Raw genomic sequence first — 23,704 nt, 5'->3', positions numbered from 1 at the left:
TCTCGGTAAGGTTAATCTGTGGATACGCCTTTTGATGGCGGTTGCCCTGAGATACCCTTCCCGAGATGATCTTCCATGGAATCCTAAACCCTGGACTACCATAGATGAGGGAATTAAGCACTTGAGAGAATTTGCTGTTAGAGAGCTACTCTATGGTGAACATGAAACTCTGAATCCTGATGACATTCCTGTGGGTATTGGTCTTGCTAAAAAGATCATCAAACTTGCTCGTTCTAATTATGCAAACATTCTGGCAAGCAGAATTGTGTCAAGAAATTATGGTGGAGCTCCTCCTACGTTGGCCAATTCAGTGATAAAATGAGACAATTGGAGGATAGCATGACACATGTTTCTTTGGTTTCAGCCATTGAAACTCTGTCTGGAAAAATTGAGAATTGCATGAGAGAGTTGAAGAATGAATTTACAAATTCCATATCCCAATTGGCACAAAGAGATAATTCTAATTCTTCCTCCAGCTGGATACAAGTTTCATCTGTGAGGAATACACGTCCTCCAAGGAGGTCATTCCAAAACAGGTCATTCCAAAACAGACCACCAAGGCAGTCACGTAGAACTATTTGGATAACTCTGCGTGATCAGTTTGGTGAGAACATAAACCGCTGGGATGGCCAACCAACTTCTAATCTTTTCAGGAGACTGAGGGAACTGCAAAGTCGCAGAACCCGAGGTAGCAATACCAGAAGGGTAGCTGTTACTTCCACAGTTCCCCAGAACAACTCTAGTAGCTCCAACAGTGACTCCAGTTATAACACTGCACATTGTGCTCAATGCGCATGTGGGCATGTTCCCCATAATTAGGGGTGCCCTGCCTCCCGCCAGGGGGAGGAATGGGATAACAGAGATAACAGAATCTATTGGGATGTGTACATCCAGTGGCCTGGCACTTCACAATTTCAGAAGTACAGGGCCTTGGTTGACACAGGAGCTCAGTGCACCATAATACCATCAAATTATCAGGGATCAGAGTTGTCGTAGGGTTGGAAGGGTAAGGCCAAAAAGCCTCCGCCCTCCCCCCTGTAAAGTAAAGGGAAAGTAAATTGAAGGGAAAGGAAAAAAACTCACAGCTGAATTAGCAAAGCAGTGGAGCTGTATATTTACAAAGCAATGTAGGATATGCAGGGGAATATATACAAATTTACAATATGTACAATATATACAAAGATATACAATAGAGTAGCACAGAAATGAGAGTTCCCCCCTCTGCTGAGGGGGGTTTCCCACCTCCGCTCTCCCCTCTTTCCCCCTTTCCCCAGAGTGGGTTAGAAAGAGAAAGAAAAGAGAGAAAAGGAGTTAGAAGCAGTTTGTGTTAATTGGAAGGGAGTTAGTACAGGCCTTCATAGCTTGTCGGTTTCAAGGCCAAAGACTTGGCCGAAAGCCCAGGAGCTGCAAGCTGCTGCCCGAAGGAGAAGCGGAAGCAAGACTGAAGATAGAGTGCTGGAATGCCCAGTATACCCTCCTGCACTCCCAGTTCAGAAGGTGCTTCCTCCCACTTTACCAATGAAATTAGTTTAGTTAGTTCTTTTCATTTACCAACTTCCGTCCACCATATTCCCTTTCTTAAGGGGACAGCGTCAACCGGTCACAAGAGTCTATAACTATTCTGGGAGTCACTGGCTGCGCCAGGGGAGGTTCAGACTCGAGGTGAGGAGGAAGTTCTTCACCGAGCGAGTCATTCGTCATTGGAACCGGTTGCCCAGGGAGGTGGTTGAGTCATCGACCCTGGAGGCGTTCAAGGGCAGATTGGATGTGGCACTTGGTGCCATGGTCTAGTCATGGGGTCTGTGTTGATAGGTTGGACTCGATGATCCCCGAGGTCCTTTCCAACCTAAGTGATACTGTGATACTGTGTGAAATAAGGTGGAGCTTAATATAAGTTTAACTGGTAAACAATGGAGGAAGCATACAGTTGTGACCGGACCTGACGCACCTTGAATTTTGGGAATTGATTTTCTGAGAGAAGGGCATTTCAAAGACCCTAGAGGTTACAAATGGGCTTTTGGAGTAGCTTCTATAGAAATTGTTGGACAAAAATTGAAGCTGTCTGCTAGACCTGAGCTTTCTGATGAATCTGATGATTCTGAAGTTGACCGGATTGTGGTGGAAAAGTTGGTTTCAGCTGGTTATGTCAAAATTTTGGCCAGAAAACTGCTTGTGTGATGTTAAAAATGTTAGTTGCTCATTAACATCAAGGAGTTGCACCAGGAAATCGCAGAGTGAGTCTGGAAATCTTGTCCTTGGATTTTGAACTCTAATGGTTTGTGGTGAAAATTTGGTTTCTGGTGGTAATGTCCCGATTTGGGCAAGAAAATTGCTTGTCTGAGGATGAACTCTGCTGGTTTCCCATTAAAATCACGGAGTTGCAGCAGGAAATCGTCAGACTGAGTCTTGAAATCTTGTGCTTTGATTCTGAACTCGATTGGATTGTGGGGGAAAAGTTGGTTTCTGCTGGTTATGTGTGACCGGTTGGCGTTGCCCCCTTAAGAAAGGGAATATGGTGGACGGAAGTTGGTAAACGGAAGGAATAGTCTAAACTAATTTCATTGGTAAAGTGGGAGGAAGCACCCTCTGAACTGGGACAGCAGGAGGGTATACTGGGTTTTTCCAGTACTTTATCTTCAGTCTTGCTTCCGCTCCTCCACAGTGCAGCTCTGTCTCTGTGCTGGGCTTTCTGCCAAGGCCTCGGCCTTGAAGTCCTGATACAGGCCTGTATTAACTCCCTTCCAATTAACACGAACTGCTTCTAACTTTTTTTTCCTCTCTTTTCTTTCTCTTTCTATCCCATTCTGGGGAAAGGGGGGGAAGAGAGGGGAGAGCGGAGGTGGGGAACCCCTCTCTGTCCGAGGGGGGTTACTCTCATTTCTGTGTTACTCTGTTGTATATCTTTGTATATATTGTAGATATTGTAAAATTGTAAATATTTCCCTGCATACCCTACATTGCTTTGTAAATATAGCTCCACTGCTTTGCTAATTCAGCTTGTGAGGTTTTTTTTTCCTTTCCCTTCAAGTTTTTTTTCCTTTACCTTACAAGGGGGAAGGGAGGAGGCTTCTTGGCCTTACCCTCCCAACCTACCACATTATGTCACAATTAATGGCAGAAATCTGCTTGTCTGATGTTGAAACAGCTAGTTCCTCATGAAAATCATTGCGTTGCAGGAGGAAATCTACTGATTGGGTCTGGAAATCTTGCGCTTTGATTCTGAACTCTACTAGATTGTGATGAAAAGTTGGTTTTGGCTGGTTGTGAGAAGATTTAGGTAAGAAATATGCTTGTCTGAGGATGAACTCTACTTGTTTCCCATGAAAACCAAGGCGTTGCTGCAGGAAATTGACAGACTGAGTCTGGAAATCTTGTGCTTTGATTCTGAACTCGACTGGATTGTGGTGGAAAGGTTAGTTTCTGCTGGTAATGCCACGAATGCAGCAAGAAATATGCTTGTGTGAGGATGAACTCTGTGGGTTTCCCATGAAAATCAAGGCATTGCAGCAGGAAATCGATAAATTTGGCCTGGAAATCTTGTGCTTCGATTCTGAACTCTTATGGTTTGTGGTGAAAAGTTCGTTTCTGCAGGTTATGTGATGATTTAGGTAAGAAATCTGCTTGCCTGAGGATGAACTCTGCAGATTTCCTATGAAAATCAAAAAATTTCAGCAGGAATTCGAAAGATTGGGCCTGGAAATCTTGTGCTTTGAAACTGAACTCTTATGGTTTGAGGTGAAAAGTTGGTTTCTGCTGTTTATGTGAAGATTTAGGGAAGAAATCTGCCTGTCTGAGGATGAATCCTGCCGGTTTCCCATGAATATCTAGGAGTTGCAGCAGGAAATCTGCAGATTTGGTCTGGAAATATTGTACTTTGATTCTGAACTCGACTGGATTGTGCTGAAAGGTGGGTTTCTGCTGGTTATGTCACGATTTAAGGTAAAATCTCCTTATATGATGTTGAAACTGCTAGTTCCTCATGAAAATCAAGGCGTTGCAGCAGGAAATTGACATATTGAGTCTTGAAATCTTGTGCTTTGAATATGAACTCTGCTGGATTGTGGTGGAAATGTTGGTTTCTGCTGGTTATGTCACGATTTACGTAAAAAATCAACTTGTCTGAGGATGGCAAAGTCATGGCAGTCTGGGGAAGTCAAAAGTCATGGCAGTCAGAGGAAGTCCCCACAGACTGGAAAAGGGGAAACATTGCCCCCATCTTCAAAAAGGGTGAGAAGGTGGAACCAGGGAACTACAGGCCAGTCAGTCTCAACTCTGTGCCTGGAAAGATCATGGAGCAGATCCTCCTGGAGTCACTACTCGCTCAAAAGAATAGTGAAGAGGTGATTGGGAACAGTCAGCATGGCTTTGCCAAGGGCAAATCCTGCCTGACCAACCTGGTGGCCTTCTATGAGCAGGTGACAAAATTAATAGATGAGGGGCGAGCAACTGATGTCATTTACCTGGACCTGAGCAAAGCCTTCGACACTGTCCCACACCACATCCTGCTCTCCAAACTGGTGACACATGGGTTTGATGGGTGGACCACTAGATGGATGAGGAATTGGCTTGATGGCCGCACCCAAAGAGTGGCTGTCAATGGCTCCATGTCCCAGTGGAGGCCAGTGACAAGCGGAGGCCCTCAGGGATCAGTCCTGGGACCTGTCTTGTTCAACATCTTTGTGGGGGACATGGACAGTGGCATTGAGTGCACCCTCAGCAAGTTTGCTGATGACACCAAGCTGTGTGGTGCAGCAGACACGCTGGAGGGAAGGGAGGCCATCCAGAGAGACCTTGACAGGCTGGAGAGGTGGGCACAGGCCAACCTCATGAAGTTCAATAAGAGCAAGTGCAGGGTCCTGCATCTGGGTCGAGGCAATCCCAGGCACAAACACAGGCTGGGCAGTGGCTGGCTGGAAAGCAGCCCTGAGGAGAGAGACTTGGGGGTGCTGGTGGACAAAAAGCTCAACATGAGCTCTCAGTGTGCACTTGCAGCCCGCAAAGCCAATCAGATCCTGGGCTGCATCAGGAGAAGTGTGGCTAGCAGGTTGAGGGAGGTGATCCTCCCCCTCTACTCAGCCCTGGTGAGACCCCACCTGGAGTACTGTGTCCAGTTCTGGAGCCCCTATTACAAGAGGGATGTGGAGGTGCTGGAACGTGTCCAGAGAAGGGCCACGAGGATGATCAGAGGGCTGAAGCACCTCTCCTATGAGGACAGACTGAAGGAGTTGGGGCTGTTCAGTCTGCAGAAGAGAAGGCTCCGAGGTGACCTAATTGTGGCCTTCCAGTATCTGAAGGGGGCCTACAGGAAGGCTGGGGAAGGACTTCTCAGGATCTCAGGTAGTGATAGGACTAGGGGGAATGGAATGAAGCTGGAGGTGGGGAGATTCAGGCTGGATGTGAGGAGGAAGTTCTTCACCATGACAGTGGTGAAACCCTGGAATGTGTTGTCCATGGAGGTGGTCGAGGCCCCGTCCCTGGGGGTATTTAAGAGCAGGCTGGATGAGGCTCTGTCCAGCCTGATCTAGTGTGGGGTGTCCCTGCCCATGGCAGGGGGGTTAGAACTAGATGATCCTTGTGGTCCCTTCCAACCCTGAATGATACTATGATACTATGAACTCCACTGATTTCCCATGAAAATCAATGCATTGCAGCAAGAAATCTCCAGATTGAGGCAGGAAATGCAGTGCTTTAGTTCTGAACTCGTCTGGATTGTGATGGAAAAGTTGGTTTCGGCTGGTTATGTGACGATATAGGTAAGAAATGTGCTTCTCTGAGGATGAAGTCTGCTGATGTCCCATAAAAACCAAGGAGGTGCAGCAGGAAATCAACAGATTCAGTTTTGAAATCTTGTGCTTTGATTCTGAACGCTAATGGTTTGCGGTGAAAAGTTGGTTTCTTCTTGTTATGTCATAATTTAGGGCTGAAATCTGCTTGTCTGATGTTGAAACTGCTAGTTCCTCATGAAAATCAATGCATTGCAGCAGGAAATCGACAGATTGAGTGTTGAAATCTTGTGCTTTGATTCTGAACTCTACTGGATTGTGATGAAAAGTTGGTTTTGGCTGGTTGTGAGGGGATTTAGGTAAGAAATGTGCTCATCCAAGGACGAACTCCACGGGTTTCCCATTGAAACTAAGGAGTTGTAGCTGGAAATCATCAGATTGCGTCTTGAAATCTTGTGCTTGGATTCTGAACTTGAGTGGATTGTGGTGGAAAAGGTGGTATCTGCTGGTTATGTGTGACCGTTTGAGGCTGTCCCCATAAGAAAGGGAATATTGTAGTCGGATGTTTGTAAGTGAAAAAAACGGATCCAAACCCAGCGCGTGGCTGAGGAGAGAGCAGGCAGCTTGAGGAGCGCAGCTCGGTTTCTCACTGACAGGGGGGGGAAAAAAAAAAAAAAAAAAAAAAAAAAAAAGCCGTGTGGAGAGGGTGGTTACTACAAGATGGTGACCACTAGAGCAAAGGCTAGCAGAAGGACAGTGGGCACCCAAACAGAGACCACACACAAGCATGCAGATGTTCAGGTAGGTGGCTGCAGTGAGTGCTGGAGCCTGGCACTCGATATAGAGGCTGGAGGGAGCAGCTCCTGTGTCAGGTGTGAGCAGGTCAGTGATCTGATGAGCATGGTGGTCAAACTAAAAGAAGAGGTGGAAAGGCTAAGAGCTAGAAGAGATGGTGAGCAGAAAATTGACGATTCCTATAATGTAATCTCTTCTAAACCAGAACAGGGGGTAACACTTAGGGGAACAGGGAGTTTGATACCTTCCCAGCAGCAAGATTCTCAACCTCCCTGTAGTAACCCACATGAGCAGGGCCAATGGGAACAGGTCTCTGCCCGACGGAAGAAATGCAAACGAAGGAACACTGCTCCTGTGAGCAGCACGCTGCCTCCAGTGCAGTTACAGAACAGGTATGAGGCTCTGCAGGAGGAACAGGTCATTGGTAAGGTCGAGGACTCAAGAAGGTCAGAGGCTGCACCAATGACAGGTTGCCTCAGGCCAGCCATCAAAACTTACCCAGAAAAGAAACCTCGCAGGGTCATCGTCATAGGAGACTCCCTACTGAAGGGAACAGAGGGCCCAATATGCAGACCAGACCCATTTCATAGAGCGGTCAGCTGCCTCCCTGGTGCCCAAGTAAAAGACGTTGTAGATAGAATTCCCAACCTCGTGAGTCCTTCGGACTACTACCCACTGCTGGTCTTTCAGGTGGGCAGTGACGATGTAACAATGAGAGGCTCACAATCTATTAAAAAAGACTTCAGAACCTTAGGGCAAATGCTAAAGGGATCAGGGGCTCAAGTCATATTCTCTGCTATCCCTCTATCATCAGCAATGGATGAGGGAACACTGAGGAAGGGCTGACAGATCAATTCATGGCTCAGGGGCTGGTGCCATCGACAGGGCTTTGGGTTCCACAATCATGGACTGGTTTTCAAGGCACCTGAGCTGAAAACAACTCATGGGACACACTTGTCCCAGAGGGGGATAAGAATCCTGGGGCAGGAATTGGCAGGGCTCATTGATAGGGCTTTAAACTAGATTTGAAGGGGGAAGGGGTTAATAGTCTCCTGCTGGCTGGTGACAAACAGAGGGGCAGCTCACCAGCAGTAGAGAGAAGGAGAGCTGGTAAGGGCTCTCAACTTGCTGCCCTGAGGCAAGCCACGAATGATCCACCAGGACATTCTGTGGAAACTGAGGGGATTTGGCACAAGAGGAGGACAGGGCCAGCCCAGCTGAAGTGCTTCTATGCGAATGCGCGCAGCTTGGGCAATAAACAGGATGAGTTAAGGGCCACTGTGCTGCTGGGATGCCACGACATAGTGGCTGTTACTGAAACTTGGTGGGATGAATCCCATGACTGGGATGTAGGGATAGATGGGTATAAACTCTTTAGGAAGGATAGGCAGGGAAGGAGAGGAGGAGGTGTTGCCCTCTATGTCAATTGCCAGTTGGAATCAGTGGAGCTCCAACTGGGGAGGGATGATGAGCTAGTTGAGAACGTATGGGTCAAAATTAAAGGCAGGACAGGGGAAGAAGATATTACTGTGGGGGTCTCCTACAGGCCACCTGACCAGCAGATCCAAGCAGATGAGGCCCTCCATAGGCAAATAGAAGCAGCTTCCAGGTCACAAGCCCTGGTCCTCATGGGTGATTTCAACCACCTGGACATCTGCTGCAGGGACAACACAGCAAGGCACCAGCAATCCAGGATGTTCCTGGACTGCATAGAAGACAACTTCCTCCTCCAAATGATGGAGGAACCAACAAGAAATGGTGCTATGCTGGACCTTGTTCTCACCAACAGGGAAGGGCTGGTAAGCAATGTGAGGCTCATAGATGGCCTTGGCTGCAGTGACCATGAAGTAGTTGAATTTAACATCCTCAGGGCAATCAGGAGGAAGTATTCCAAGCTCACGACCCTAGACTTTAGGCGTGCAGATTTTGATCGCTTCAGGGATCTGCTAGCCAAAGTGTCGTGGGACAAAGCCCTGGAGGGAAGAGGGACCCAGGACAGCTGGTCAGTATTCAAGGACCACCTCCTCTGTGTCCAGGAGCTCTGTGTACCAACAAAGAGAAAAGCAGGTAAGAATGCTAGGAGGCCTGCCTGGATGGGCAAGGAGCTACTGGACACACTATTACTTAAAAGGAAACTCTACAGGAAGTGGAGGGAAGGACAGGTAGAACAGGGGGAATATAAGGAAGCTGCCCGAGCAGCAAGAGTCCTGGTTAGGGAAGCCAAAGCAGAGTTTGAGTTGAATCTAGCCAGGGAGATTAAAGGTAATACTAAGAACTTTTACAGGTATATTAATGGGAAGAAGAAGACTGGGGAAGGTGTGGGCCCCCTCAAAAAGGAAAATGGTGACATGGTCACATGTGATGAGGAAAAGGCTGAGGTACTTAATAACTTCTTTACCTCAGTCTTCACTGCAAGGGCCTCTGGCCACACTCCTGATGTTATGGATGTCAAAGCCGGGGACGGGGAGGAAGAACTGCCCATTGTAAGTGCAGATCAGGTTCGTGATCATCTGGAGAACCTGAAAGTGTTCAAGTCCATGGGACCCGACGGGTTACACCCACGGGTACTGAGGGAACTGGCGGATGAGGTTGCTAAACCCCTCTCTATTATATTTCAAAAGTCATGGCAATCTGGTGAAGTCCCCACAGACTGGAAAAGGGGAAACATTGCCCCCATCTTCAAAAAGGGCAAGAAGGAGGAACCAGGGAACTACAGGCCAGTCAGTCTCACCTCTGTGCCTGGAAAGATCATGGAGCATATCCTCCTGGAGTCACTACTCGCTCAAAAGAATAGTGAAGAGGTGATTGGGAACAGTCAGCATGGCTTTGCCAAGGGCAAATCCTGCCTGACCAACCTGGTTCCCTTCTATGAGCAGGTGACAAAATTAATAGATGAGGGGCGAGCAACTGATGTCATTTACCTGGACCTGAGCAAAGCCTTCGATACTGTCCCACACCACATCCTGGTCTCCAAACTGGTGACACATGGGTTTGATGGGTGGACCACTAGATGGATAAGGAACTGGCTTGATGGCCGCACCCAAAGAGTGGCTGTCAATGGCTCCATGTCCCAGTGGAGGCCAGTGAAAAGCAGAGTCCCTCAGGGATCAGTCCTGGGACCTGTCTTATTCAACATCTTTGTGGGGGACATGGACAGTGGCATTGAGTGCACCCTCAGCAAGTTTGCTGATGACACCAAGCTGTGTGGTGCAGCAGACACGCTGGAGGGAAGGGAGGCCATCCAGAGGGACCTTGACAGGCTGGAGAGGTGGGCACAGGCCAACCTCATGAAGTTCAATAAGAGCAAGTGCAGGGTCCTGCATCTGGGTCGAGGCAATCCCAGGCACAAACACTGGCTGGGCAGTGACTGGCTGGAAAGTAGCCCTGAAGAGAGAGACTTGGGGGTGCTGGTGGACAAAAAGCTCAACATGAGCTCTCAGTGTGCACTTGCAGCCCGCAAAGCCAATCAGATCCTGGGCTGCATCAGGAGAAGTGTGGCTAGCAGGTCGAGGGAGGTGATCCTCCCCCTCTACTCAGCCCTGGTGAGACCCCACCTGGAGTACTGTGTCCAGTTCTGGAGCCCCTATTACAAGAGGGATGTGGAGGTGCTGGAACGTGTCCAGAGAAGGGCCACAAGGATGATCAGAGGGCTGGAGCACCTCTCCTATGAGGACAGACTGAAGGAGTTGGGGCTGTTCAGTCTGCAGAAGAGAAGGCTCCGAGGTGACCTAATTGTGGCCTTCCAGTATCTGAAAGGGGCCTACAGGAAGGCTGGGGAAGGACTTCGCAGGATATCAGGTAGTGATAGGACTAGGGGGAATGGAATGAAGCTGGAGGTGGGGAGATTCAGGCTAGATGTGAGGAGGAGGTTCTTCACCATGAGAGTGGTGAAGCCCTGGAATGTGTTGTCCAGGGAGGTGGTCGAGGCCCCGTCCCTGGGGGTGTTTAAGAGCAGGCTGGATGAGGCTCTGTCCAGCCTGATCTAGTGTGGGGTGTCCCTGCCCATGGCAGGGGGGTTGGAACTAGATGATCCTTGTGGTCCCTTCCAACCCTGAATGAAACTATGAAACTATGAAACTATGAAACTAATTTCATTGGTAGAGTGGGAGGAAGCACCTTCTGAAGTGGGAGTGCAGCAGAGTTTCCTGGGAATTCCTGCACTTTTCTAGTCAGTGTGGCTTCCCCCTCCTTCGGTGGCAGTAGCTCGCTGTTTCTGGGCTTTCGGCCAAAGCCTGACCTTGAAACTGATAAACTGCAAGGCCTGTATTAACTGCTTTCCAATTAACACATAACTGCTTCTAACTTTTTTTTCTCTTTCTCTCTCTTTCTAACCCTCTCTGGGGAAAGGGGGAGAGAAGGGGGAGCAGAGGTGGGGAACACCGTCAGAAGAGGCGGGAGGGAAACTCACATTTCTGTGCTACTTTATTGTATATTTCTGTATATATTGTAAATATTGTAAATTCTGTAAATTCCCCTGCATATCCTATGTTGCTTTGTAAATATACAGCACCCACTGCTTTGCTAAATCAGCTGTGAGTTTTTTTTCCCCTTTTCAACTTTCTTTCCCTTTCACTTTCCGGGGGGAGGAGAAGGCGCCGGCCTTTCCCTTCTCACCCTACGACATTATGTCACGATTTCAGCAAGAAATATGCTAGACTGTAGATGAACTCTGCTGGTTTCCCATGAAAACCACAGAGTTGCAGCAGGAAATCAACAGATTTGGCCTGGAAATCCCGTGCTTTGATTCTGAACTCTTATGGTTTGTGGTGAATAGTTGGTTTCTGCTGGTTATTATGTGAAGATTCAGGTAAGAAATCTGCTTGTCTCAGGATGAACTCTGTGGGTTTCCCATGAAAATCACCACATTTCAGCATGAAATCGACAGATTGAGTCTTGAAATCTTGTGCTTTGATTCTGAACTCGACCGGATTGCGGTGAAAATTTGGTTTCTGCAGGTTATGCGACGATTTAGGTAAGAAATCTGCATGTCTGAGGATGAACTCCGCAGGTTTCCTATGAAAATCAACAAATTTCAGCTGGAAATTGACAGACTGGGTCTGGAAATCTTGTGCTTTGATTATGAACGCTAATGGTTTGTGGTGAAAAGTTGGTTTCGGCTGGTTGTGAGACGATTTAGGTAAGAAATCTGTTTGTCTGAGGATGAAGTCTGCAGGTTTCCCATTAAAATCATGAAGGTGCAGCAGGAAATCAACAGATTGAGGCAGGAAATCTAGTGCTTTAGTTCCGAACTCGACTGGATTGTAATGGAAAAGTTGGTTTCGGATGGTTATGTGATGATTTAGGTAAGAAATCTGCGTGTCTGAGGATGAAGTCTGCTGCTTTCCCATTAAAACCAAGAAGGTGCAGCAGGAAATTGGGAGATTCAGTCTAAAAGCTTTGTGCTTTGATTCTGAACTCGACTGGATTGTGGTGGAAAAGGTGGTATCTGCTGGTTATGTCACGATTTAGACAAGAAATCTGCTTGTCTGATGTTGAAACTGCTAGTTTCTCATGAAAATCAATGCGTTGCTGCAGGAAATCTACAGATAGGGTCTGGAAATCTTGTGCTTTGAATCTGAACTCTACCGGATTGAGATGAAAAGTTGGTTTCGGCTGGTTGTGAGAAGATTTAGGCAAGAAATCTGCTTATCTGAGGATGAACTCTGCTGGTTTCCCATGAAAATCAAGGCGTTGCAGCAGGAAATAGATACATTGAGTCTTGAAATCTTGTGCTTGGATTCTAAACTCTACTGGTTTGTGGTGAAAAGTTGGTTTCGGCTGGTTATGTCAAGATTTAGGGAAGAAATCAGCTTGTCTTAGGATTAACTCTGCTGATTTCCCATTAAAACCAAGGAGTTGCAGCAGGAAATCGACAGACTGATTGTGGAAACTTTGTCTTTTGATTCTGAAGTCAACTGGATTGTGGTGGAAAAGTTGGTTTCTGATGGTTATGTCACGATTTAGGGAAGAAATCTGCTTGTCTGATGTTGAAACTGCTAGTTCCTCATGAAAATCAATGTGTTGCAGGAGGAAATCAGAATAGAATAGAATAGAATAGAATAGAATAGAATAGAATAGAATAGAATAAACCAGGTTGGAAGAGACCTTCAAGATCATCGCGTCCAACCTATCATCCAACACCACCTAATCAACTAACCCATGGAACCACGCACTCTGTCAATTCTCCTCCTGAATACCTCCAGTGATGGCAAGTCCACCACCTCCCCAGGCAGTCCATTCCAATGGGCAATCACTCTCTCTGTGTAAAACTTCCTCCTGACCTGCAGCCTGAACCTCCCCTGGTGCAGCCTGAGACTGTGTCCTCTTGTTCTGGTGCTGGCTGCCTGGGAGAAGCTCCACCGGGAACACACATCGAGACCAGGAGCCTCGGAACAGCATGGACTGTTGCCTTTTTTGACCTGAAGGACCCGCGCGGAGTCTCTGCGCTTGGCAGGAATCGGCTTTCACCGATTCTCCACGTGTTCAGGATCGTTCGGGCTCCCCTGCGTGCCGCGGCAGTTTAAAAGCCCGCAGCATCTCGCAGCAGCTTCCGTTTCAGCCTGGCTTCTCGCTCGGACGCGCGCGCCGCCACACTTTTTTTAAAAAACTTTCTCCAGTGTCTCCCGTGGGCAGGGCTAGCCATGGTGGAAACTCGCCGCAATAACTCCTTTAAAAAGTCAGTCTCCACTCAGACTAAGGGGGAATCTAAGCAGATAGGTAGGTGTCATAAGCAAGAGGTAGGTGTCCAGGTATCTAGCTGCAGACGGTTCTGGAGCCTGGCACTTGAGATGCAGGGTAGAGGGGACGGCTCCTGCATTAGGTGTGAGCAGATCGACTGTCTGCTTAGCCTGGTGGCCGGACTGAAGGACAAGGTTGCTAGATTTAGAAATGTAAGCAATTTCAGAAGGATGATGAACCTGAGTAACCAGGCTCTGCAGGCCCCCCCAGCAGAGGCCAGTTATCCAAAAAGCAGAGGGGAATGGATGCAGGTTCCTCTCAAAAGATGCTAGGTTAAACCTCTTGCCTCCCGTCACCCCACCCCCACTGCCCTTGGAAAACAAGTACGGGGCATTGGAGGTTGAGGGTGAGGTGATTCTGATATCGGAGGACACACCATCTGGGATTTTCCCTGTGGCTAAGCAGCCTAAGATTAAACAGCCTAAGGTTAAACAGCCTTTCCCCGGCATCAGGACTTGCTCCCTTTAAAAAAACAGGAGGGTAATTGTTATTGGCGATTCCCTCCTGAGGGCAACAGAGGGCCCCATATGTCGGCCAGACCCTACTCACAGGGAGGTTTGTTGCCTTCCAGGAGCCGTGGTTGGAGATGTTACCAGAAGACTGCCTGGTATGGTGCAGCCCTCTGACTATTATCCCTTGATAGTTATGCAGTTAGGGAATGATGATGTTGCAACCAGAACTCCCATGGCTATCAAAGATGACTTCAGGGCCCTGGGAGATCTGGTTGAGGGGTCAGGTGCACAAATAATTTTTTCATCTATACCCTTAGTTGCAGGAGGGAATACCATAAGGAACAGGTCAGCAGCTGAAGTCAACAAGTGGCTTAGAGGCTGGTGCAGTCAAAAGAACTTTGGGTTTTTTGATCTTGAAAAACTTTGTGCTGCACCAGGCCAGCTGGCAACAGATGGAGCACATCTGTCCCAGAGGAGGGGTAAGATCAGACTGTACGAGAATGGCGTATCCCTCAAAGGGAAAAAGATTCTAGGGAGGGAATTGGCAGGTCTCATAGATAGGGCTTTAAACTAGTTTCGAAGGGGGAAGGGGCTGAAACCAGTCCCCCCAGGCTGGGGGCTGGGGGTGATAAGCCAGAGCCAGAGGTGAAACCAGCAGCCCGGATGAAGTGCATGTACACTAATGCACGAAGCATGGGCAACAAACAAGAGGATCTGGAAGCCTTGCTGCAGCAGGAAAGTTATGATGTAGTTGCCATCACAGAGACAGGGTGGGACGACTCCAATGACTGGAGCGCTGCAGTTGATGGCTACAGGCTCTTCAGGAGAGACAGGCAAGGAAGAAGGGGTGGAGGGGTGGCCCTTTACATCAGGAAGGCACTCACTAGATGCCATTGAGCTGGAGATCAGGGACGATCGGGTTGAGTGCCTGTGGGTGAGAATTAGAGGGAAGGCCAACAGGGCTGACATCCTGGTTGGAGTCTGTTATAGACCACCCAACCAGGAGGAAGATGTTGATGAGTCATTCTATAGGCAGCTTATGGCTGTCTCAAGATCGCCCGACCTTGTTCTCATGGGCGACTTCAACCTGCCTGATATCTGCTGGGATCTTAACATAGCAGAGAAGTGGCAATCTAGGAGGTTCTTAGAATGCATGGAGGACAGCTTCTTATCCCAGGTGCTGCGAGAGCCTACCGGGGCAAGGCTATGCTTGACCTCCTCTTCACCAATAGGGAAGGGCTGGTGGGCGATGTGGTGGTCGGAGGGTGCTTAGGGGCCAGTGACCACGAGATAATTGAATTCTCATTATTTGGTCAACCTAAGAGGGGTAGCAAGAAGACCTCCACTCTGGATTTCCAGAGGGTGGACTTCAGGCTACTCAAGGAACGAATTCAGAGGGTTCCTTGGGATAAAGCCCTTAAAAACAAAGGGGTCCAGGAGAGCTGGTCCTACTTCAAGGAAGAATTGATGAAGGCACAGGGACAGGCTGTGCCAATGTGCCGGAAGATGAGCCGCCGGGGCAGACGGCCAGCCTGGATGGTTAATGAACTTTCAATAGAGCTAAGGGAAAAAAAGAGGGTGTATCACCTTTGGAAGAGAGGTGAAGCAACCCATGAAAAATTTAAGGATCTTGCTAGGTCTTGTAGGAAGAAAATTAGGGAGGCAAAAGCGCATTTGGAGCTTAGCCTGGCCTCTGCTGTGAAGGACAACAAAAAGTCCTTTTATAAATACATTAATAGCAAGAGGAAGGGCAGAGACAACCTCCACTCCTTGGTGGACACGGTGGGGAACGTTGTGACAAGGGATGAGGAAAAGGCAGAGATACTTAACACCTTCTTTGCCTCAATTTTTACTAGCAGGACAGAATGTCTTCCAGACAGCTGGCCTGCAGAGCTGGCAGAAGGAGCCAGGGAGCAGCATAGTTTACCACTGTTCCAAAATGGGGTAGTTGGTGATCTGCTCAGCCGCCTGGATCCCCACAAATCCATGGGACCAGATGGGATCCATCCTAGGGTGCTGAGAGAGCTGTCAGAGGAGCTGGCCAAGCCGCTCTCCATCATTTTTCAGCAGTCCTGGCTCACTGGAGATGTCCCAGAGGACTGGAAGCTGGCCAACATGGTGCCCATCCACAAGAAGGGCCGGTTGGATGAGCCAGGGAATTATAGGCCTGTCAGCCTGACCTCAGTGCCAGGCAAGATCATGGAACAGGTCACCCTGAGTGCAATCACACAGCACTTACAGGATGGCCAAGGGATCAGGCTCAGCCAGCATGGATTTAGGAAGGGCAGGTCCTGCCTGACCAACCTGATCTCCTTCTATGATCAGATGACCCGCCTGGTGGATGTGGGGAGGCCTGTGGATGTAGTTTACCTGGACTTCAGCAAGGCCTTTGACACCGTCCCCCATAGCAAACTCGTGGCCAAGCTGTCAGCCCATGGCTTGGACAGCAGCATTCTGAGCTGGGTTACGAACTGGCTGGATGGCCGAGCCCAGAGAGTGGTGGTGAATGGTGTCACATCCAGCTGGCGGCCAGTCAGTAATGGAGTCCCCCAGGGATCAGTGCTGGGCCCCATCCTCTTTAACATCTTTATTGATGATCTGGATGAGGGCATTGAGTCGATCATCAGTAAATTTGCTGATGACACCAAGCTGGGGACAGGAGTTGATCTGCTGGAGGGTAGAGAGGCTTTGCAGAGAGGCCTCGACAGGCTGGACAGATGGGCAGAGTCCAACGACATGAGATTTAACACATCCAAGTGCCGGGTTCTGCACATCGGCAACCCCATGCAGTGCTACAGGCTGGGGTCAGAGTGGCTGGAGAGCAGCCAGGCAGAGAGGGACTTGGGGGTGCTGGTTGATGGTAGGCTGAACAGAGCCTGCAGTGTGCCCAGGCGGCCAGGAGGGCCAATGGCGTCCTGGCCTGCATTAAGAACAATGTGGCCAGCAGGAGCAGGGAGGTCATTCTGTCCCTGTACACTGCACTGGTTAGGCCACACCTCGAGTACTGTGTCCAGTTCTGGGCCCCTCAGTTTAGGAAGAGCAATGAAGTTGGTGAGGGGTTTGGAACACAAGCCCTATGAGGAGAGGCTGAGGGAGCTGGGGCTGCTTAGCCTGGAGAGGAGGAGACTCAGGGGTGACCTTATTGCTCTCTATATCTACCTGAAGGGGGGTTGTAAACTGGCTGAGGTTGGTCTCTTCTGACAGGCAGCCAGCACCAGAACAAGAGGACACAGTCTCAGGCTGTGCCAGGGGAGGTTCAAGCTGGAGGTCAGGAGGAAGTTTTACCAAGAGAGAGTGATTGCCCATTGGAATGGACTGCCCAGGGAGGTGATGGAATCGCCATCACTGGAGGTGTTCAGGAGGAGACTTGACAGGGTGCGTGGTTCCATGGGTTATTTGATTAGGTGGTGTTGGATGATAGGTTGGACGCGATGATCTTGAAGGTCTCTTCCAACCTGGTTCATTCTATTCTATTCTATTCTATTCTATTCTATTCTATTCTATTCTATCTACAACCCCCCTTCATATTGTCTGGGCAAACAGCAAGTGATTTTATCTTTGTTGAGTTCACCAAGAGAGACAAACTTATTAGTCTCTCACACCTTGTCACAACGTTCCCCTCCCTGTCCACCAAGGAGTGGAGGTTGTCTCTGCCCTTCCTCTTGCTATTGTGACCATTTCAGACTGTCCCCTTAAGAAAGGGAATATGGTGGACGGAAGTTGGTAAACAAAAAAGAAGGATCTAAACTAATTTCATTGGTGGATTGGGAGGAAGCACCTTCTGAACTGGGAGTGCGGGAGGGTATCCTGGGCATTCCAGCACTTTTATCTTCAGTCTTTTTTCCGCTCCTCCTCTGGGCAGCAGCTGTTTCTGGGCTTTTGGCCAAGGATCGACCTTGAAAATTGATAGAACTGCAAGGCCTGTATTAACTGCTTTCCAATTAACACATAACTGCTTCTAACTTTTTTTTCTCTTTCTCTCTCTTTCTAACCCGCTTCTGGGGAAAGGGGGAGAGAGGGGGCAGCGGAGGTGGGGAACCCCCTCAGTAGAGGGGGGAACTCACATTTCTGTGCTACACTGTTGTATATCTTTGTATATATTGTAAATATTGTAAATTTGTATATATTCCCCTGCATATCCTACATTGCTCTGTAAATATACAGCACCCATTGCTTTGCTAATTCAGCTGTGAGTTTTTTTTCCTTTCCCTTTTCAACTTTCTTTCCCTTTACTTTACAGGGGGGAGGGAGGAGGCTTTTTGGCCTTACCCTTCCAACCCTCGACAGCTATTAATGTATTTATGGAAGGACTTTTTGTTGTCCTTCACAGCAGAGGCCAGGCTAAGCTCCAAATGCGCTTTTGCCTCCCTATTTTTCTTCCTACAAGACCTAGCAACATCCTTAAATTTTTCATGGGTTGCCTCACCTCTCTTCCAAAGATGATACACCCTCTTTTTTCCCCTTAGCTCTAATAAAAGTTCATTAACCATCCAGGCTGGCGGTCTGCCCCAGCGGCTCATCTTCCGGCACATTGGCACAGCCTGTCCCTGCGCCTTCATCAATTCTTCCTTGAAGTAGGACCAGCTCTCCTGGACCCCTTTGTTTTTAAGGGCTTTATCCCAAGGAACCCTCTGAATTAGTTCTTTGAGTAGCCTGAAGTCCACCCTCTGGAAATCCAGAGTGGAGGTCTTCTTGCTACCCCTCTTAGCTTGACCAAAAACCGAGAATTCAATTATGTCGTGGTCACTGGACCCCAAACACCCTCCGACCACCACATCACCCACCAGCCCTTCCCTGTTGGTAAAGAGGAGGTCAAGCATAGCCTTGCCCCGGTAGGCTCTCGCAGCACCTGGGATAAGAAGCTGTCCTCCATGCATTCTAAGAACCTCCTAGATTGCCTCTTCTCTGCGATATTAAGATTCCAGCAGATTGGGCCTGCAGATTGGGTCTGGAAATCTTGAGCTTTGATTGTTAACTCTACTGGTTTGTGGTGAGAAGTTGGTTTCTTCTGGTTATGTCACGATTTAGGGAAGAAAACTGCTTCTCTGAGAATGAACTCTGCTGGTTTCCCATTAAAACCAAGGTGTTGCAGCAGGAAACCGACAGATTGGCTGTGGAAATCTTGTGCTTTGATTCTGAACACGAATGGATTGTGGTGTAAAGTTGTTTTCTGCTGTTTATGTGATGATTTTGGTAAGAAATCTGCTTGTCTGAGGATAAACTCTACTGGCTTCCCATGAAAATCAATGTGTTGCAGCAGGGAATCGTCTGATTGAGTCTGGAAATCTTGTGCTTTGATTCTGAACTCTACTGGTTTGTGGTGGAAAAGTTGGTTTCTGCTGGTTATGTCACGATTTAGGCAAGAAATCTGCTTGTCTGATGTTGAAACTGCTAATTCCTCATGAAAATCAATGCGTTGTGGCAGGAAACCTGCAGATTTGGTCTCGAAATCTCATGCTTTGGTTCTGAACTCTAATGGTTTCTGGTGGAATAGTTGGTTATTGCTGTTTATAAGCAGATTTCGGGAAGAACTCTGCTGGTTTCCCATTAAAAGCACGGAGTTGCAGCAGGAAATCGACAGCTTGAGTCTTGAATTCTTGTGCTTTGATTCTGAACTCGATTGGATTGTGGGGGAAAAGTTGGTTTCTGCTGGTTATGTCACGATTTAGGGAAGAAATGTGCTTGTCTAAGGATGAACTCTGCTGGTTTCCCATGGAAATCAATGCGTTGCAGCAGGAAATCCACAGATTGGGTCTGGAAGTCTTGTGCATTGATTCTGAACTCTAATCGTTTGTGGTGGAAAAGTTGGTTTCTGCTGGTGATGTCACGATTTAGGCAAGAAATGTGCTTGTCTGAGGATGACATCTGCAGGTTTCCCATTAAAACCAAGGAGTTGCAGCAGGAAATCGTCAGATTGAGTGTTGAAATCTTGTGCTTTGATTCTGAACTCGATTGGATTTTGAGGGAAAAGTTGGTTTCTGCTGGTTATGTCACAATTTAGGCCAGAAATCTGCTAGTCTGATGTTGAAACAGCTATTTCCTCATGAAAATCATTGCGTTGCAGGAGGAAATCTACTGATTGGGGCTGGAAATCTTGTGCTTTGATTCTGAACTCTACTGGATTGTGATGAAAAGTTGGTTTTGGCAGGTTGTGAGAAGATTTAGGTGAAAAATATGTTTGTCTGAGGATGAACTCTACTTGTTTCCCATGAAAACCAAGGTGTTGCAGCAGGAAATTGACAGATTCAGTCTGGAAATCTTGTGCTTTGATCCTGAATTTGACTGGATTGTGGTGGAAAGGTTAGTGTCTGCTGGTTATGTCACGAATGCGGCAAGAAATATGCTTGTCTGAGGATGAACTCTGTGGGCTTCCCATGAAAATCAAGGCATTGCAGCAGGAAATCGACAGATTGGGTCTGGAAATCTTGTGCTTTGATTCTGAACTCTTATGATTTTTGGTGAAAAGTTGGTTTCTGCAGTTTATGTGAAGATTTAGGAAAGAAATCTGCTTGTCTGAGGATGAATCCTGCTGGTTTCCCTTGAAAATCAACACATTTCAGCAGGAAATCGACAGATGGGGTCTGGAAATATTTTGCTTTGATTCTCAACTCTACTGGTTTGTGGTGAAAAGTTGGTTTCTGCTGGTTATGTGATGATTTAGGTAAGAAATCTGCATGCCTGAGTATGAACTCTGCGGGTTTCCCATGAAAATCTAGGAGTTGCAGCAGGAAATCTGCAGATTGGGTCTGGAAATCTTGTACTTTGATTCTGAACTCGACTGGATTGTGCTGAAAAGTTGGTTTCTGCTGGTTATGTCACAACTTAAGGCAGAAATCTGCTTATCTGATGTTGAAACTGCTAGTTCCTCATGAAAATCAAGGCGTCGCAGCTGGAAATCTACAGATTTGGTCTGGAAATCTTGTGCTTTGATTCTGAACTCTTATGGTTTGAGGTGAAAAGTTGGTTTCGGCTGGCTATGTAACAATTTAGGTAAGAAATCTGCTTGTCTGAGGACGACCTCTGCCGGTTTCCCATGAAAATCAGGGCGTTGTAGCAAGAAATAGATTGGGTCTGGAAATCTCGCGCTTTGATTCTGAACATGACTGGATTGTGGTGGAAAAGTTGGTTTCTGCTGGTTATGTGATGATTTAGGGCAGAAATCTGCTTGTCTGAGGTTGAACTCTGCGGGTTTCCCATGAAAATCAAGGCGTTGCAGCAGGAAATCGGCACATTCAGTCTTGAAATCTTGTGCTTGGATTCTGAACACGACTGGATTGTGGTGGAAAAGTTGGTTTCTTCTGGTTATGTGTGACTGTTTGAGCTGTCCCCGTAAGAAAGGGAATATTGTAGTCGGATGTTTGTAAACGAAAAAAATTGATCTAAACTAATTTCATTGGTAGAGTGGGAGGAAGCACCTTCTGAAGTGGGAGTGCAGCAGAGTTTCCTGGGAATTCCTGCACTTTTCTAGTCAGTCTGGCTTCCCCCTCCTTCGGTGGCAGCAGCTCGCTGTTTCTGGGCTTTTGGCCAAGGCCTGGCCTTGAAACTGATAAACTGCAAGGCCTGTATTAACTCCTTTCCAATTAACACATAACTGCTTCTAACTTTTTTCCTCTTTCCTCTCTTTCTAACCCTCTCTGGGGAAAGGGGGAGAGAAGGGGGAGCAGAGGTGGGGAACCCCCTCAGCAGGGGGGGGAGAAACTCACATTTCTGTGCTACTTTATTGTATATTTCTGTATATACTGTAAATATTGTAAATTCTGTATATTCCCCTGCATATCCTATGTTGCTTTGTAAATATACAGCACCCACTGCTTTGCTAATTCAGCTGTGAGTTTTTTTTTCCCTTTTCAACTTTCTTTCCCTTTCACTTTCCGTGGGGAGGAGAAGGCGCCGGCCTTTCCCTTCTCACCCTACGACTTTTTTTTTGCTTGGCTTACCCGACGTGCGGCAGATAATTAGCTTAATTTATTACTTGATTGATTTAGTCTTTTCTAGCTGAATTAGCAAACATGAAGGTGTTGTGGTTTGTAGAACGACTATTCTTTCCAATTTTTGGGGCTCTGGTTTACATATATTGTTTGGGTTTGATTTTGGATTACCTGGGTAAATATTTGGTGTGGACAATTTATTTGTGGGTTACGTATAGAGTTAGATTATGGTATGGAAAATGTATTGATTTATTATGGCCAGCGAGATACAGAGATGTTCCCTCCACCACGCTCCCAACTGAGATAAAGGGTTTTCAGATTCCGCTGGAGGAGACAGTAACTTTAGGTGATGCCTGGGATCCAAAGGTGATTTATTTCATGTGTATAATTCTGCTGCTGGTGATAACTAATGTGTATTCTCTGTATTCCTGGTGTCGGGAGAAGAAGGTGTCCTGGGCGTGTTTTATTATTAAAACTAGATCAAAGAGAAAGTGCCGTAGCTCTGGGTCAGTCCCAGAGACATTCAGCAATGAGGAGTGTGGAGAATCTGTGTCAGTTAAAAGAAAGCTAAAAAGTTAATTGGAAAGGCTGCTCTAAATGACTTTGCTGCTGATTCTGGCAAGCTGTCAAGGGCAGCGACTGGTATCAACATGGCGCATACTCCTTCTCCTCCTCACACAGTATCACAGTATCACAGTATCACCCAGGTTGGAAAGGACCTCGAGGATCATCGAGTCCAACCTGACACCGCAGACCCCATGACTAGACCATGGCACCAAGTGCCACGTCCAATCTCCCCTTGAACGCCTCCAGGGTCGATGACTCAACCACCTCCCTGGGTAACCCATTCCAATGCCGAATGACTCGCTCGGTGAAGAACTTCCTCCTCACCTCGAGTCTGAACCTCCCCTGGCGCAGCTTGAGACTGTGTCCCCTTGTTCTGGTGCTGGTTGCCTGGGAGAAGAGGCCAACTCCCTCCTGGCTACAACCACCCTTCAGGTAGTTGTAGAGGGCAATAAGGTCACCCCTGAGCCTCCTCTTCTCCAGGCTAAACAATCCCAGCTCCCTCAGCCTCTCCTCATAGGGCTTGTGTTCAAGGCCTCTCACCAGCCTTGTTGCCCTTCTCTGGACACGCTCAAGTGTCTCAATGTCCTTCTTAAACTGAGGAGCCCAGAACTGGACACAGTACTCAAGGTGCGGCCTAACCAGAGCAGAGTACAGGGGCACTATGACCTCCCTGCTCCTGCTGGCCACACTATTCCTAATGCAGGCCAGAATGCTATTGGCCCTCCTGGCCACCTGAGCACACTGCTGGCTCATATTCAGGTGGCTGTCGATCAGCACACCCAGGTCCCTCTCTGTCTGGGAGCTCTCCAGCCACTCCGACCCCAGCCTATAGCTCTGCATGGGATTGCCATAGCCAAAGTGCAGCACTCGGCACTTGGACTTGTTGAAAGCCATCCCATTGGACTCTGCCCATCTTTCCAGTCGGTCGAGGTCCCTCTGCAGAGCCTTTCTACCCTCTAATTGACTAACATCTGCCCCTAACTTTGTGTCATCTGCAAACTTGCTGATGACTGACTCTACCCCTTCATCCAGATCATCAACGAATATGTTGAAGAGGACAGGGCCCAGCACTGATCCCTGGGGGACACCACTGGTGACTGGCCTCCAGCTGGATGCGGCACCGTTCACGACCACTCTCTGGGCCCGGCCCTCCAGCCAGTTCCTAACCCAGCACAGAGTGTAGTGGTCCAATCCACAGGCTGACAGCTTAGTCAGCAGTTTGCTGTGGGGGACGGTGTCAAAGGCCTTGCTGAAGTCTAGGTAGACCACATCCACAGGCCTCCCCACATCCACCAGGCGGGTCACCTGATCATAGAAAGAGATCAGGTTGGAGAGGCAGGATCTGCCCTTCCTGAATCCATGTTGGCTGGACCTGAGCCCTTGGCCATCCTTCAGGTGCGCAGTTATTGCTGCCAGGATAATCTGCTCCATCACTTTCCCTGGCACTGAGGTCAGGCTGACTGGCCTGTAGTTTCCAGGTTCCTCCATCCGACCCTTCTTG

This window comes from Melanerpes formicivorus, unplaced genomic scaffold (genome assembly GCF_026170545.1).
Source record: "Melanerpes formicivorus ecotype bairdi unplaced genomic scaffold, bMelFor1.0.p_v2 SCAF_31, whole genome shotgun sequence".
Taxonomy (NCBI): domain Eukaryota; kingdom Metazoa; phylum Chordata; class Aves; order Piciformes; family Picidae; genus Melanerpes; species Melanerpes formicivorus.
This window is presented reverse-complemented; position numbering follows the sequence as displayed.